The sequence below is a fragment of the Chiloscyllium plagiosum genome, unplaced genomic scaffold (assembly GCF_037043375.1).
Source record: "Chiloscyllium plagiosum isolate Xiang-an unplaced genomic scaffold, Cpla_swu_hap1 HiC_scaffold_30, whole genome shotgun sequence".
Taxonomy (NCBI): Eukaryota; Metazoa; Chordata; class Chondrichthyes; order Orectolobiformes; family Hemiscylliidae; genus Chiloscyllium; species Chiloscyllium plagiosum.
In genome coordinates, this window is record NW_028270168.1 from 13773420 (window position 1) to 13792037 (window position 18618).

An 18618-nucleotide genomic window follows, 5' to 3' on the forward strand; every position below is an offset into this window, starting at 1 on the left:
ATTCAAATTTATTGACCTGGGTCTGAAACAGGCGCTTGCCTTGGACACCCAGCAGTCACCCCTCCAAAATGGCAACAGCGCCATCATTGGATCAGAGGGGATGCAAGTATACTGATTCTGGATCAGTGGTGCTGGAAGAGCACAGCAATTCAGGCAGCATCCGAGGACAGGCAAAATCGACGTTTCGGGCAAAAGCCCTTCATCAGGAATAAAGGCAGAGAGCCTGAAGCGTGGAGAGATAAGCTAGAGGAGGGTGGGGGTGGGGAGAGAGTGGCATAGAGTACAATAGGTCGGTGGGGAAGGAGATGAAGGTGATAGGTCAGAGAGGAGAGGGTGGAGTGGATAGGTGGAAAAGGAGTTGGGCAGGTCGGACAAGTCCGGACAGGTCAGGGGATCGAGTTTCTGGAGGTTAGAAGCTAGGATGAGGTGGGGGAAGGGGAAATGAGGAAACTGTTGAAATCCACATTGATGCCCTGGGGTTGAAGTGTTCCGAGGCGGAAGATGAGGTGTTCTTCCTCCAGGCGTCTGGTGGTGAGGGAGCGGCGGTGGAGGAGGCCCAGCACCTCCATATCCTCGGCAGAGTGGGAGGGGGAGTTGAAATGTTGAGCCACTGGGCGATTTGGTTGATTGGTGCGGGTGTCTCGGAGATGTTCCCTAAAGCGCTCTGCTAGGAGGCGTCCAGTCTCCCCAATGTAGAGGAGACCGCATCGGGAGCAACGGATACAATAGATGATATTAGTGGATGTGCAGGTAAAACTTTGATGGATGTGGAAAGCTCCTTTGGGGCCTTGGATAGAGGTGAGGGAGGAGGTGTGGGCGCAGGTTTTACGGTTCCTGCGGTGGCAGGGGAAAGTGCCAGGATGGGAGGGTGGGTCGTAGGGGGGCGTGGACCTGACCAGGTAGTCACGGAGGGAACGGTCTTTGCGGAAGGTGGAGAGGGGTAGGGAGGGAAATATATCCCTGGTGGTGGGGTCTGTTTGGAGGTGGCGGAAATGTCGGCGGATGATTTGGTTTATGCGAATACTGAGACCATTTCAATGTTAGGAATGTCCCATTACTGACAGGCAAGACGAGTTCAAATCCCAGTGTCTTCTCTTTAACTGTCTTCCAAAGTTCAACCATGACATTGAGATTAACAATCCAAACATCTGTCAATATGATTTTGGAAATATTCCGTGATGGGTTTCCAACTCTCTAGGATTTTATCCAGGAGTCTACAGTAATTGAAAGTCAATCCCCACGACATTGCTATTTGCAACCTTGGAGAGACAGACGTCAAAGAGATATTGATAAAGGGCTTTTTAGTGATACTTTCTTTGAACATTTCTCTGTACCAGATTTAAGAATATTGGAAATGGGGAAAACAGGACTGTTTGACTGACAATCAAACATCGTTCAACTAAATGAGAAAAGTGTTTGCTTTCCAATTGGAAAGGATAGACATCTTGTTCAACTAATAGTGAAGGAGACATGACAAAACCTCCAGGAAAACATTGAATCACAGTCGGAACCCTAAGTCCATGTGACTGTACTTTCATAACTCCAAAGGATCAGAAAAAGTATTTATGATGAAGAAATGCTCCGTAAGAACAGTTAGAAAAAGAGATTTAGATGTGCAATTGAAAGTTCATTGAAATTAATGAAGAGAACTGGAATACAGTTTTCCATCGATAACTTCACTTTAGCTTTATTAATTTCCCAATTTTATGCAGCTTAGAGGAAGCTGGATAATAAGTGGTGCTTATTCAGGACAAATGAACTTGTGATTGAGATAGTTGAGGCTAAGTGTACTGATGTTGCACTGCTAGCTGGAAGCTACAGTCAAAGGGAGCAGAGATTAGAGACTTGGCACCACTGCCTTAGCTCTGTCAAGTGTGGCTCAATAAACCTACCCAGTGGCATTGATTTTATGAGATCCAGGTGGATATAAATGGTCCTGCGGCAGTACTTTGAAGAGTGGGTAAGTTGTCTTGGTTTCCTTGCCAATATTCATCCCTCAACAACACCATGAAACAGATCACCTGGTCATTACCTCATGCTACTTGGATGAGCTTGCTGTGCTGAAATTGGCTGCATCTTGTACATTATGGCAGTGATTTGATTTGATGTGATTTATTATTATCACGTGTACCAAAATACAGTGAAAAATGCTGTTTTGCATGCTGTACAGGCAGACCATAAAAAATGCACCACTGTAGCAGAATAGAGTGCAGAATACATTGTTACAGTCACAGAGAAGGTGCAGAGAGAGAGAGAGAGAGATCAACATTAACATTTGAGAGGAGAAAGTGAGGACTGCAGATGCTGGAGATCTGCAGTATGGTGCTGGAAAAGCACAGCAGGTTGGGCAGTATCTGAGGAGCGGGAGAATCATGAAGGGCTTATGCCCAAAATGTCAATTCTCCTACTCCTCAGATGCTGCTTGACCTGATGTGGTTTTCCAGCACCACACTCTCGATTAAGATTTGAGAGGTACATTCAAATGTCTGGTAATAGTGGAGATGCATTATGATGCCCTAAGGCCACAATTGGTGCTATGGAAATGAAGATCTTTCTTTTTGCCTGTGTTTGCACTGTGTGGAGTTCGCACATTCTCCCCTTGTCTGCGTGAGTTTCCTCCAAGTGCTCCAATTTCCTCCCACAGTCCAAGGATGTGCAAGTTAGGTGGATTGGCCATGCTAAATTGCAAAATAGTTTCTACGGCTGAGTAGGTTACAGAGTGGGGTTACAGAGAAAAGGGAAGGGGTTGGGTTTGGGTGGGATGCTGTTCTGAGGGTTGGTGCAGATTCAATGGACTCTTTTTGCATTGTAGGGATTCCATGACTCACCCATCCTGACCCGGAACCTCTCGGGTTTGACCATACAATGTCCTGAATTAGTTCAAAGTTTATTGTGGGGTAGGCAGGACCAGCCATGATCTTACTGAATGGCAGAACAGGCTTGAGGGGCCGAATGGCCTACTGCACCTAATTAGTAAGTTTTGCATTCCAGTTGGATTGGCTGTAAAGCAGCTACAGTTAGCCATTGGGGATGGGCAGCGAGAAAGCAAGTTCAGGTTACAATTCTTTACCACTATGGACTGACCACTGTTGGAGCGTGTTCTTGTGAAGGGAGTGTCACTAAGGCCAGGGTATCTGCAGGAGAGGACGAGGAAGAGGAAGAGGATAGAAAATGCGGCTGCTGGAAAATTACAGACCGTTGTTGAGCTTTCCATTTGGATTCTCTGGCCCCAGATAGATGATTTAGACAGATGGAAACAATTAATAACAATTCAGACAGACCAGCCAATTGATGACGCGCTTGACTGATATTCCCTGGAGATGTTTTGTCTCGGCTAAATAGTTCTGTCATCAGACACTCATCACTGAACTTGAAGATTTTCTTGCTGAACTTTCCAGGAGCCCGACTGTATTTGTATCTCTCTGTTTTCCTCCTCCGTTTAAAGTACTTCTTTCTAAGCGAAGATTCTTTGGAAAGTATGAAATTCATTCAGGATGAATATAGATAGGATGGTTGCCCTGGCTGGGGACTCTACAACCAGGGGACATAGGACTAAATGTTAACTTCAAGTTTGGTTGAGTTTTTGGAAGGATTCTCCTCGTGAGGCCTAGCGAGTTTGTTTTCACTGTATCTTAACAAACTCACCTCCCCCCACTGTGTGACACAGAGCCCAGGCTGTAGCTTCTCACAGCCAACAGGGAAATCACTCAGAGCAAGCAGCGAGATGAATCAGGAGAAAGCGAGGACTGCAGATGCTGGAGAGTCTGAGTCAAAAAGTGTGGTGCTGGAAAAGCACAGCAGGTCAGGCAGCATCTGAGGAGCTGGTGAGTCGATGTTTCAGGCATAAGCCCTTCATCAGGAATGTGGGGGGAGGTTGGTGGTGAAGCGGGCTGAAAGATAAATAGGAGGGTAGGGGTGGGGAAGGTAGCTAGGAAGGCGATAGGTAGATGCAGGTCGGGGCTGATAGTGATAGATCGGAGTGGAGGGTGGAGTGGATAGGAGGGAAGGAAGATGGACAGGTAGGGCAGTTGAAGAGGGCGGTGCCGAATTGGAGGGTTGGATCTGGATGAGGGGGGGGGCGGGGGAGGGTAGATAACGAAACTGGTGAAGTCATCATTGATGCTGTGTGGTTGGAGGCCCCCAAGGCGAAAGATGAGGCATTCTTCCTCCAGTTGTTGGGTAGCTCGGATTTGGAGATGAATCAGCCAGGTACTTGCTCCCGGTTTCCATGTTGGGTTTTCTCAAAATTTGGCAGGTTTGCTAAGGTGGGAGGTTTAATATTAATGAGGTGAGCTGTGTTGTTAACAAGGGGTTTAACAGGCAGTGGATCCCTCTCGATTGGCATCTTGCTGCTGCCTAGTGACAGTCTCGCTGCATCACTTGGGAAATGCATAAAAGATGGAGTGAGATAATGGTGATGGTGAGAAGGGTTTCACTTGACTCCTCGTCTGATTCTGCCACACAACTTGGCCCAAGTGGGTCAAACCCCCTACAATATCTGGTCGGCAAGGACGAGTTGGACCGAAGAGTCTGTTTCCATGCTGTACATCTCTATGACTCTAAGATTCCCACCCATAGACTCACAGTAAGATTTAGATTTATTTAATATTATCACTTGTACCTAGGTGCAGTGAAGATTGCATAATATCACCACATTCCAGTTCACTCTTGGATTACAGAATTAATTACTGAATAAATTGATAAAATACTGAGTAGATTGATATTAAATTGATATTACTGAGGTTGACACAGCCTCAAAAGGCCATCTCTCCCTCTCTGTAGCCTTCATCCTCTCTGCTCCTCCAATCCCTGCGGTGTGACATTGTCCCTGGGATCCTGGCAATCTCAGCCTGTGTTGCCACCTCCGGTGCCGTCTGGTGCCTCCACGTTGGAGAAGGCCACGCTGTGCAGGTCCTGCACCTCCTCCGACGCTGAACATTGACTGACAGCTCCTGGCTTGTCTTCTGAGGTGGAGCAGGGATGAGGATACACAGGGTCCCAGCCTCGTTTAAGAAGACCAGGCCCTTTAAGAAAGAGATGGCGGGCTATTTCTTCACTAAGGCGGCAGTAAATCTTCAGAGTCCTCTTCAAGTAAGGGCTGTGGAAGTTCAGTCATTGGACAGATTAAAGCAGAAATTGATAGGTTTCTGGATACTCATGACATCAAGGATTAATGTGGGACAATGACATTGAGGAGATGATCACAAACTGTTGAGGCAGGCTCGATGGACTGAATAGCCTTTAGGTCTTGTTTTTATCTCTTCCTCATTCATTCTTCCTCACGTGCTGTTTCAGTTCACTCTCAGTTTACTGACCATCAACTCAGATTCACCAATGTTTTTGTAGATGATAGTAAAAGATCCCATAGACCACCTACTCTCCTATTCCTCTCACTTTCCCTTGCTTCCATTTAGAAAAAGCTCTTCGTAATTAATAGTCATTAATGGAAATAATAAATACTTCACTTTTTCTTTCTCTCTCGCTCACTTTCTCATAGAGTCATAGAGATGTACAGCATGGAAACAGACCCTTCGGTCCAACCTGTCCATGCCGACCAGATATCCCAACCCAATCTAGTCCCACCTGCCAGTACCCGGCCCATATCCCTCCAAACCCTTCCTATTCATATACCCATCCAGATGCCTTTTAAATGTTGCAATGAAATATGTCAATGAAATTAATGTTCATTTATTATTAACTACCATAAATACACTGGTAATTGATGCTGATACTTTTAGACTATATCCATCAGTATTATAAGAGAACATATTTATTTGAAACATTTCAACATGAATTATAAAATCATTGTGATAATCTTAAATCCATATTAAATCCAACAAATTCGATAGGAACATACATCTCGTTTATGAAAGTACATTGCTGTTGGCTTGCAGATGCTGGAACTACTCTGGTTGTGTGATGTCTCTGAGTGTTGGCGATTAGGGCTGTTGTCTGGTTTCACACCAGGGGTCAGTCGGAGTGTTGAATATCAGAGTCTTGCATCCTGTACTAGGCCATTGATTACCTGGAAGATCCGTGTGGAGCACCAATGACAACCCCTTCACTACCGCCTGTTACATATTTCAGTTATGGTAGCTTGCTTATTTGGTGATATTGTACATGACAACAGTGACTACACTGAAACATTTACTTAATTGGTGTAAAACCCTTTGGGATGTCTTAAGGTAGTGACAGCTGCTTTAATTATTTATTTATCCATCTATCTATCCATTCATTCATCTATCTGTTTTGTTACCTCCCCTCTTCCTCCCTCCCTCCCTCTTTCTTTCACTTTTTCTTTCTCTCTCGCTCACTTTCTCATAGAGTCATAGAGATGTACAGCATGGAAACAGACCCTTCGGTCCAACCTGTCCATGCCGACCAGATATCCCAACCCAATCTAGTCCCACCTGCCAGTACCCGGCCCATATCCCTCCAAACCCTTCCTATTCATATACCCATCCAGATGCCTTTTAAATGTTGCAATTGTACCAGCCTCCACCACATCCTCTGGCAGCTCATTCCATACACGAACCACCCGCTGTGTGAAAAAGTTGCCCCTTGGGTCTCTTTTATACCTTTCCCCTCTCACCCTAAACTTATACCGTCTAGTTCCCTGACCCCAGGGAAAATACTTTGTCTATTTATCCTATCCATGCCCCTCATAATTTTGTAAACCTCTATAAGTTCTCTTTCTTTCTTTCCCTACTCTCTTTCTCCTCTCTTTCTTTCTTTGTTTCTTCATCTTGCTCCTTCATCCCCCCTCTCTCTTTTTTGCTTTCTCTCTGTTCCTTTGTGTGCCTCTCTATTGTCTCTTCTTTTATCTTTCTTGCTTTCTCCATATGCACTGGGACCAGCCTGTTTGTACAAGACAGAGAGAGAGAAAGGGAAATTGGAACATGTTAACTTTTACACAAGGCTTCGGTTTTAAAAGCCAGAAAGCTGTAAAAAGAAAGGTGGGCATTAGGTGTAACGTTTCCACAGTTTTAAAAAGGTATTGGGAACGGCTAAAGACAGGAGCTGATTTGATCATTCTGGAGTTGAACTTTGTGAGGGTGTGGAGAGGCAGAAAAAAGGACAAAGGCTTGTGCAATTTCAACGAGGGAGAATTTTCAGAGGAGCGCTGACTGGAATCGTGACGTCAAAGTAAAAGGAGACGAGAAGTGTTGCCATGGAGACTGTGGGAGTTGGAAATCAAAGGTGAAGAACAGGTGACAAACTCTTTGTTGTACCTTGATCGAGGAATGCACGGAATATGTTTGGAGTCTGCTTTTAGTGTTACAACATTATTAGCTCATTTCTGTTTTCTAACATTGATTTTTTTCAAAAGAAACATGTTGTTTTTCACTTTTTCTACTTTTCTGGAGAGTGATCTATTTTAACTAATTCTTACAAGTTAGCAATTCAGCCCCGTGACTCATTGTATCTTTAGCAGAGGTATAAAAGCAGTACCAGTGAACTGTTGGCCCTGTGTATTCAATGCAGGTGCAGTGCATTCCTTCAGAGCCTGGAGTCAATTAATCTTCATTTCTTTCAGCCTGTAGTGTAATTGCTGATGAAGATACTGAGAGCAAACTTCCATGTAATTCTAAAATAAGAGCATTCTTACTTGGCTGTGGAATGTCTGTTCTGCATGTATAACAAATTCTCATCCATCAGCATACCAGACTAATATGAAGTACTGGAGTGTGTTCAAGATAACAGCTTTAATTACATTAGACAGCAGTTGGCAGTATTTAACCCTGAAAGACCACAAAGCTGAATCTTAAGTGGACTAAATGCCAAGGTGTAAAGATCCGCAGAAGCTTCCAAGATTATGAGAAGGTGTGATAGTGGGACAAAGAACCCTAATAAAGAACTTGAGCAGATAGTTCATGCAGCCAGAACGTTAACAATTTCTCCTTAAATTCTGTTCCTACTTAGATTTCCATTTGTTTCATAAATCCTAGCTGGTGTCTGCAATTGGTAAAGGTACTGTGAGCACCAAAAAGCCTCATCAATGTACTAGCTTAAACAAAGAATCCCAAGAGGTCGATCGACTGCAGTAAGCATCACAGTCGAACTTGCCTGACCTTGGTATGAGACATTGAATAATGATCTGTGAGAACTTTGACTAACTTTGATCAATAGTTTTTTTGGGGGGGTGTTAGTATCACTGGCTAGGCCAGTATTTATTTATTTATTTTTCCACACTACTACCCGACAGTGGTAATGCTTATTTTTCCCCAGCACCCATGTCGCGTGTCACTGTGTCAGACACAGTGAAGAACAACAAGCGTGTTAATCTTTATTTATATTCCACCACCAGGAAGAAAGGAAACACCCAAGTGGCCTGTGACAAGCAGTGCCCTTTACATCAAAGGGCAATGCTGCGTGATCAAACAGTGAAGGGGAGGGCAGGGATTAAATCAAAATAGAGTTGGAGGGGGAAAATAATGCACTCCACTCCCTGTGGCACCCACCTCTCCCTGAACAGCTCAAGGGATTTGGTGGACACCGCGTGCTCCTTCTCCAGGGACACCTGGGCTCGGATGTAGCTGCAGAATAGGGGCAGGCAGTCAGCCCTAAAGACACTCTCCATGGCCCTGTTTTTGGGCCTGTTTGGGACCTGTTTTTGGCCAGTTTGGCCAGGCCAAGGAGCAGACCCATAAGGACGTCCTCCCCCTCTGCACTGGGTCCCCAAAGATCAGGAGCATGGGACTGAAGTACAGCCAAAAGCAGAGGAGAAGGTTCTCTAGAAAAGTAAAGAGGGAATGCAATCACCCCCACTCCATCTATACATAGCCACGGACCCCACAATACCACAGAACAAGCAGAAACCAGTATTTATTGTCCTTCCCTAATTACATTCTGATAAAACAGGTGCTTCACTAACACGAATTGGTGATAATGCCAGTTGATGATTTGTGGACACCGTTTAGATCACGCAAACTTCCTACTGAACAAGTAAAGCAATTTTGGATAGCGATTTTCTACAGCGCGATTTTCTGTACTGGTTTTCTATATTGTGAGGTTGCAGAGGATCACAGCTGTCATGCTATAGGAGAACGATGTGTATCTCAGGATGATGTTGGTGAGCGGCCTTCTTAGACAGCTACAGTCCATGCCATGTAGGTAGATCTGCAGTGCTGTCAAGAAAGGGTTTTCAGGATTTTGACCCGCTGACACTGAGGGAACGGTGATATATTTCCAAGTCAGGATGGAAATGGCTTTGTAGGTAGTGGTGTTCCTAAGTATCCAAAGCCCCAGTCCTTCCTGATGGTATAGTTCATCGGTTGGAAGGTTTTGTCAAAGGAGTCTGGGTGAGTTACTTCAGAACATCGTATAGATGGTACACACTGCCACCACTGTGCATTGGTAGTGGAGAGGGTGCCAATCCATCAGGCATTGTGTCAAGCTCCTTGAGTGTTGTTGAAGTGTTGTTATCCTGCACTCGAGTTCTCTAACCTTATCTCACCCTCTCAGCATTTCCTTTTATTCTGTCTTTGTGCTAATCTAATCTCCTCTTCAACATATCTATGCTATTCACCATAACTACTCCCTGTGTTAGAAAGTTTTACATACTAGCCATTCTCTGGGTAAAATAGTCACTCTTGAATCCATTATTGAATGCATTAGGTGGCCATCATATGTTTATGGCTCCTTAGTTATGAACTCTATCATAAATGCTAACGTCTTCTCTACAGTAGACAAGCAGGAGGCTGGAAGAACGCAGCAAGTCAGGCAGCATTAGGAGGTGGAGAAGTTGATGTTTCGGGTGTAACCCTTCATCTGGTTGGGCTGCTCTTTGAAGGGTCAGTATGGACCTGATGGGTCGAATGGCCTGCTTCCACATTGTAGGGAATCTATGATTCTATGTTCTACCTTCTCACTCCTTGTGTATCCCTTTCATTCTCCTCTGACTATGAAGAAGAGTTCCCCATGTCTCAGAATGGTTTGGCAATTAATTGCTGGAAAAGGTCAATTGCACTTGCCTTCCTAGCGTAGGTTGCTTTGGGGCAGAGAATACCACAAGGTGACTACCCACCGGGTGAAGAAATTCCTCCTCATCTCAGTTCCAAGTGGCCTGCCCCATACTCTGAGACAGTGTCCCCTGTTGTAGACCTCCTATGTTTTGGTGATGTATGTCACCGTTGCCATCTGTGTATGTGCAGGTGGTGGCCATCTTGGCATCGACTACACACTGCAAGAAATATTCTGCTTTCTGTTTCTCCTGCTAAACAGGATAACTTCACGTTGCTCCTTGTTGGTTTCCATTTGCCAAATCTTTGTCCATTGACTTTACCTTGCCCAATCCTTTGAAGCATCTTTGCTTCCTCTGCACAACTAATGCCTAGGACCATAAAGCAGAGGAGCGGGAGTAGGCCATTCAGCCCATCATGTCTCCCTCCCTAAACCTCCTTGCTCGACACATATTATGAGAAAAACCCAAAGCAATTGGACATTCAGTTTGCTTTGTTTTGTGGAATCTTGCTGTACCCAATGTGTTTGCCACTTATAAAAAAAGTCATTGCCATGCAGTGTGGTCCATTTTACATGAAATACTTTGAGATGCATAGTAAGGCTACACACATACGCAAGTCTCTCTTTCTTATAAAATCACATACACGTTCCAAGAAATTCTAAGGTTGTATGAACTTTTCCCATAATTCCAAAAACAATATAGGATTCAGTCAGCATTATGACGCTTTGATCTTGGGAATGGCTCTGGGTGTTTGATAACATGTTTGTTTTTCACAAACCGGCTATTCTTGTCCATAGTTGTCACTCACATTCGTGTGGGGGAGTGAACCTCAGCAGGTGGGCATGAAGGACTTTGCAGAAAGTTCCATGGAAATTCAAATTGGGCCTCCCGACTTCCAGAAGCTTCTGAAAACAAAGCTGCACTGTCCCAAACGTTAAATTTTTACAGTGAATGGATGATGCAATCCTAATCCTGGCAATATATTTTCAACAGATTTTGGTTGGAAACTCAAGACAATGCAGATCAATGGAAGTTCCTGCTGTGACACCAGCACCAATCACTTCAAAATAATGAAAACTCCATCGACGCTGAGGGTTAGACATCAGTAAGTTTTGGAAATCTTGCAAATTTTGTCCATAAATGAGGATTCATTCTACCAGAGCTCTGCAGTTTAAATTGTTATGATTGTCCAAAATTTGGCATTCTTGCATTTAGCCTGATGAATGCAAGATGAAAACATTTGGCAACATGCCTCTCTTTTGAGCAATAACCATCAGAACTCGAAGTATGTCAGAATCCCTACAATCCCTACAATCCCCACCCTATAACCCTGCATTTCCTGTGGCTTATCCACCTAGCGTACACATCGTTGGACTCCAGAGCATCCATCTGATGGGGGATGGGGACTGTACAAACTCCACACAAGGTGGTCACCTGAGGCTGGAATCGAAAGTCAGGTCCCTAACGCTGTGAGGCAGTCCTGCTAACCACTGAGCCACCATGCCACATACATGTTTTGTGATTGTATAGGAGCTCAGTCATTTTGAGGAACTATGGTGTAGTATCCTCTACTTTGGGTCCACGTTTTCACAACATCCTCCACTAAAGAAGATAATCAGACAGTATCTTTAACTAAACAACACTTCCCCACACTGGTCCCTGCGTCCAACAGGACCATATGTAGGGGGAAATGAAGGCGGAGTGTTGCTATCACTTGACCGTTAATCCGTGAGATTTAGGTAATGCTGTGGGGACCCGGATTTGATTTTGTTTCTTTTTTATGTGTCTCACACCTGCACGCACACCCAAGTTGTGTGTGTGCAGGTGTGAGACACAGTGAAAGACACAAGGTGTACAATCTTTATTCAATTTCCACCACCAGGAAGAAAGAAAACACCCGAGTGGCCAGTGACAAGCAGTGCCCTTCACATCAAAGGGGCAATGCTGCGTGAGGGACCAGGATTTGACTCGCAACACATTGTTTGAAATCAATTAAAAATTCTGGTATTAAGAATCTACTTTTGTTTGTTGTCACCTGGTTTGCTAATGCCTCTTTAGGGATGGAAAACAGTTGTCCTTAATTGTTCTGGCCTACATGTGACTCCAGACCCACAACAATATGACTGACTCTTAACTGTCCTCTGGGCATTTAGGAATGGGTAATAAAGACTGGCCTAACCACTGATGCCCATATTCATGAATGATAACAACAAATAATGGGTCATTGGCAAATTAATGGAGGACTGTAAAAAAATTGTAGGCAACCATTAACCTATGGAAAGGATGGGTTTTGCTAATCTATTCTGTGTTTGATTAAGTCTGGCTGATAACTGATTGATGTTAATTGTGTTTGATTGATTAAGCCTGAGTGTGGACCTTGGTGAAAAGCAATCAAGTTATTGAAAGAGCAGGAAGTTGAAATAAAACATGGAGTAGACGTTTTAAAACACTGTGAATAAAAGTTTTTACATACAAAGTGATCCCCGAATAACTCTGAGATATAAATCGGTAATGACATAAAATTGTAGATTTAGAAAAGGTGGTTGTGACATCTGCTGTGGGAGGTTTATTGTATGGGGTCGGGAGCTAACATGTTTAAGGCTGTTTTATTTTCTCCCGAGTTGCTGGTACAGAATTCCAAGTCTTTACGCCTGCTCTGTTGAACTTCTGTTCAAAAAGAAATGAAGCTGCACTTACTTGGAATAGCCAGTGGATGTCAGTCAATACCTGTAGCAAGCAGTATTCAGCAACGTCAGCTCCATATTTAAATTCACTCAATTATAGTTGGATGAAAACTTTAACAATGTTGTACATCGGCAATTACCAGATGGAAAATGGATGAGTCCAGGAATACGCACTGAATACACAACTGGGAGACAACTTTCACTGAAAGTCTTGAAGCAATTGCATGTGTTACAACTACTGATGTATATAGGAACCTGCTTTTGAATAGTGTTAGCGTGATCCGAGGGTGTCCTCAAAACATTTTACATCTAATAAAGTAAAGGTAACTAAAGCAGAAATTGCTGGAAAAGCTCAGCAGGTCTGGCAGCATCTGTGGAGAGAACCTAGAGTTAATATTTCCTCAGAACTGATGGTAGCTAGGAAAATGTTGGTTTCTATGCAGAAGATAGGGTGGGAGGAGGGGTTGTGGAGTAAACGATAAGTGGGAATATAGGCCAAAGAGAGAGAACTGTTGGACAGACAGAGGAGTACAGAATGATCTGGCGAGGAGGGTGAATAGCTATTAATGGGCACTGTTAGTGGCTAACAATGTGTTATGTACAATAGCAGACTGTGTGGGCCTGATTGGGGGGGGGGCGGGGAAAGGACATGGGAGAGTTCAAACCCGACAGTTGGTGATCTCAATATTGAGTCGAGAGTGTGGTGTTGGAAAAGCACAGCAGGTCAGGCAGTATCCGAGGAGCAGGAAAATTGATGTTTCAGGCAAAAGCTCTTCATCAGCCCATGTCTGCAATGTCAATTTTCCTGCTGTTCAGATGCTGCCTGACCAGCTGTGCTTTTCCAGCACCACACTCTTGACTCTGATCTCCAGCACCTGCAGTCCTCACTTTTGCCATCTCAGAAGTTAACCTCCCATCCATGGGCTCCATCTACACTTCTCAGTGCAGCAGAAAGGCTGCCAACATCATTATAGACCCATCCCACCCCGGTAATACTCACCTCCAACATCATTGTAGACCCATCCCACCCCGGTAATACTCACCTCCAACATCATTGTAGACCCATCCCACCCCGGTAATACTCACCTCCAACATCATTGTAGACCCATCCCACCCCGGTAATACTCACCTCTAACATCATTGTAGACCCATCCCACCCCGGTAATACTCACCTCCAACATCATTGTAGACCCATCCCACCCCGGTAATACTCACCTCCAACATCATTGTAGACCCATCCCACCCCGGTAATACTCACCTCCAACATCATTGTAGACCCATCCCACCCCGGTAATACTCACCTCCAACATCATTGTAGACCCATCCCACCCCCGTAATACTCACCTCCAACATCATTGTAGACCCATCCCACCCCGGTAATACTCACCTCCAACATCATTGTAGACCCATCCCACCCCGGTAATACTCACCTCCAACATCATTATAGACCCATCCCACCCCGGTAATACTCACCTCCAACATCATTATAGACCCATCCCACCCCGGTAATACTCACCTCCAACATCATTGTAGACCCATCCCACCCCGGTAATACTCACCTCCAACATCATTGTAGACCCATCCCACCCCGGTAATACTCACCTCCAACATCATTATAGACCCATCCCACCCCGGTAATACTCACCTCCAACATCATTATAGACCCATCCCACCCCGGTAATACTCACCTCCAACATCATTGTAGACCCATCCCACCCCGGTAATACTCACCTCCAACATCATTATAGACCCATCCCACCCCGGTAATACTCACCTCCAACATCATTATAGACCCATCCCACCCCGGTAATACTCACCTCCAACATCATTATAGACCCATCCCACCCCGGTAATACTCACCTCCAGCATCATTATAGACCCATCCCACCCTGGTAATACTCACCTCCAGCATCATTATAGACGCATCCCATCCTGGTAATACTCACCTCTAACATCATTATAGACCCATCCCACCCCGGTAATACTCACCTCCAACATCATTATAGACCAATCCCACCCCGGTAATACTCACCTCTAACATCATTATAGACCCATCCCACCCTGGTAATACTCACCTCCAACCTCTCCCGTCAGGCAGAATGTACACACACACACACAACACATACAAACACATGTTCTAGAACAGCTTCTTCCCTGCTGTTATTAGGCTGCTGAATGGGCCTCTCTAATTCCAAATCTAATGTTGATCTTGCTTGGACTCTAATCTCCAGCATCTGCAGTCTCACTTTCACCTAGTTGATGTCAATACTGAGCCCAGAAGGCTGCAGGGTCCCCAAGCAGAAAATGATGTGCTGTTCTTCCGGCTTGCTCTGAACTTACCTCTAGCTTATCAGACCATAGGTGGCTTAATTGGAGGGTTACGACACCTCAGATGAGGGGGAAGGTTGAAAAGGAGTGTCCTTCAGGGTAAACTCAAGCAGTACAGGAATTGAACCCACATTGTTAGCATCAGTCCACATTGCAAGCCATCCATCCAAACTAATTTACCTTCTTTCTGTGGGGGCATGTTGTGAAGAGAGACACTTATTAAAATTGGGATTTCAGTCTCTGTAGTGTAGGGCAGAATCCAGAAGGACAGAACCAATTAGATTTCTTCAATGAAAATACAGTAGTTCAAACCACGGGCTCAGCTCAAAACAAGGGGCCTTTTACATTAAGACAACAAAGTCTAATTGCTGTAAGCTGTGATCTATTGATGTATGAGGGATATTTACAGACTGGCAGGTGCTTGTAAGTCTCTAATTCGAAGGTCAGAAAAAAAAGGCATTAAATTTCTATCTTTTGTTCTATTTAAATTCTTGATCCATTGGAATGCCATAGTTGAACTGTAATAGACATTCATTCCTACCTACCTAGTTGTGTATTCTGCTGATACTGTAACCTGATTACTTTGAGTCTGTTTCTGTCTCCATCTATTTTGAGCTGTAATTGTAAAGCACATGATGCTTATCAAAATGAAATTTCACATTTTTTCCCTCTGTACCAGGGAAAGAATGTTGAGAAACTCAAGAACCACTACAATGGAACATTAAACATCTTCACCACAAATATTTAGAAGGGAGATCTTTGAAACCTGCTCGAACTGATGAATGACAGGGACAATGTTTGCTGAAATGCATGAAATATTTTATCTTGTTTGATGCTTCATGCTCTTTAAACTGAAGGTGACCTTGGATGAACATTGGCACGTTCCGATCTGCAGCACTGCATGCTGATATCACTCCTCTTCCACTGCCAACAGAAATTACAGTGAAACCAAACCAAACATTCATCATTTTGTACAGAGTTAAGTACTGCAGCCGCAAAATCCCTCAGGTCCTCACTTGCCAGCTCAATATTGCATACGCTGAAATGCAAACTGCAGTCTCCACCTAGTGTTCAGGATAAAAATAATCTTTTGGCAAAAAGCCTATCAGGAGATCTGAGGAAATGTTAACATCGGTCACGGAGGAGCCGTGCATTAGGCTGCCTTATGTTTCGCTGATGTATCCCAGTGAAAAAAGTGAACTAGTGTCTTCTAGCACTTCATTTAAAACAAAACTCTTGGGGTGTGTGTGTTTTGCCCAGCCTCAGAGGCCCTTGAGAAAGTGGTGGTGAGCTGCGTTCTTGAACTGCTGCAGTCCATGTGTTGTTGGTAGACCCACAATACCTATAGGAAGGGAATTGCCATCATGCCAGCAATGGCACAATGGGTAACTCTCTGGCATCTGAATCAGAAGGTTATGGCCCTCGTCCCATTGCATGAGGTTATAACTGATGCTGGCAAGTCAGTGGAATACTGATGGAGTGCTGTAATATCTTTTAGATGAGATATTAAACTAAGGCTTTGCCTTCCTTGTCTGGTGGATGTAAAATATTCCAAGGCATGACTAGAGGCAGAGAAGATATTAGATTTTTTAAAAAATTAGATTACATTACAGTGTGGAAACAGGCCCTTCGGCCCAACAAGTCCACACCGACCCGCCGAAGCGCAGCCCACCCATACCCCTGCATTTACCCCTTACCGAATGCTACGGGCAATTTAGCATGGCCAATTCACCTGACCTGCATATCTTTGGACAGTGGGAGGAAACCGGAGCACCCGGAGGAAACCCACGCAGACACGGGGAGAACGTGCAAACTCCACACAGTCAGTCACCTGAGGCGGGAACTGAACCTGGGTCTCAGACGCTGTGAGGCAGCAGTGCTAACCACTGTGCCACCGTGCCGCCCACATATGTTTTTCCTCATGCCTTAACCAATATTGATCCCTCGCCCAGCATCACAGAAATACATTATTTGGTAATTAGCCCCATTGTTCATAGAATCCCTACAGAATTCGGCCCATCAAATCCACAGCAACCCTTTCGAAAAGCATCCCACCCAGACTCACTCCCCCTGTTAATCTTACATTTCCCACAGGTAATCCACTTAACCTGCACATCTTTGGATTGTGTGAGGAAACCAGAGCACCGAGAGAAAGCCCACACAGACACAGGGAGAATGTTCAAACTCCACACAGACAGTGACCTGAGGGTGGAATTGAACCTGGGTCCCTGGTGCTGTGAGGCAGCAGTGCTTACCACTGATGTTTACAGGATCGTGCTGTGTTAAATTTCTACTCTTTTGTGAGATTTGGACATTACTGCTACCCATCCCTAGTTACTCCGAGTGACTTGCTAGACTAATTCAGAAACTAGTTAAAGTTTCAACCACATTGCAGTGGGTTGGGGTGACAATGACAATCGTGAGGGATGCCAGGTAATCTGTCTGATTTTGTTTCTTTGTTGAGACTTTGTAGTGGTTGGTACAACTGAGTGGCTTGTTCGGGCTGTTTCAGAGGGCCAGAGAGTCAACCACATTGCAGTGGGCCTGGAATCATATGTAGCCCAGACCGGGTAAGGATGGCAGACCAGGTGAGGACATTAATGAACCAGAAGGGCTTTTACAATAATCAGTGATAGTTTCACTGGTTGGGGAGGGGTGTGGACAGGTCACCATTACTGACTAGGTGTTGTGATGGGATTAGAACGGTGGCCCCGAGTACAAGACTAGACCTTTAGATTACTACCTGAATGACACGACCGCTACCACCATTCTTCCAGATGTCAAACTTCAGCAGCTACAGAGTGCTGTGGGATATTTAAAGTTGTGAAAAGTAAAGTGGATGCGTATTCTTACTCATTATTGTGACATTATGGGACCCAGGAAGCAGCATCTTTTCAAATCCCAGTGTTAAAGAAACCATAGAACAGAGGTGAACGAATTTCCCGAGGAGGAAACAGGGGCATTCTGTGGATTGAGTTAGCTCCAGGTTGAGCTTCATTAGACTAAGTAACCTGTGGAAACAGGAGTGGGCAGCATTGTGATGTATCTAAAATAATGTTTGCCACAATCTTCCTATCACGAGGGGCACAGATAGGGTGAGTAGCAAATGTAGAGGAATTCAAAACTAGAAGGCATAATTTTAAGGAGAGAGGAGAAAGATTTAAAATGGATCTGAGGGGCAACATTTTCTCACAGAGGGTGGGATGGTTCGTATGTGGGATGAATGGCCAGATGAAGTGGAAGGTGCAGGTACAGTTACAACATTTAAAAGACATTTGGACAGCTACATGATTAAGAAAGGTTTAGAGGGATATGGGCCAAACGGAGTAAAATGAGACTTGTTTAGTTTGGAAAACCTGGTCGGCATGGACAAGTCTGTTTCCCTGTTATATGACTCTCTGACTCTATGGGACTATGACTTTATCACTTCTCCACCCACTGCTGCTGAGTCACATTCATGCACAAATTAGTTCCCACATTTCCTATGTTACAGCAACTTCAAAGCAATCTGATTGAGAGGGTGAACCAACTGCACAGAGGCCTGTATCCTGTCACCAAGTTACCCTTTGCTTACATACACAATGTATATGGGCTGTGACCAGCCAGCTCAAAGGCGGTCCTTAGACTGAGGAGAGCTCTGAA

At 44.6% G+C, this 18618-nt stretch overlaps 1 long non-coding RNA gene across 1 annotated transcript; it reads left to right on the top strand.

Moving 5' to 3' along the window:
- Positions 1 to 6908: 6908 nt before the first annotated feature.
- LOC122563538 (uncharacterized) lies at positions 6909 to 18229 on the top strand. Its single transcript, XR_006315631.2, has 3 exons — positions 6909 to 7211; positions 10958 to 11069; positions 15656 to 18229. It is a non-coding gene; the product is annotated as an uncharacterized LOC122563538 (long non-coding RNA).
- Positions 18230 to 18618: the final 389 nt, after the last annotated feature.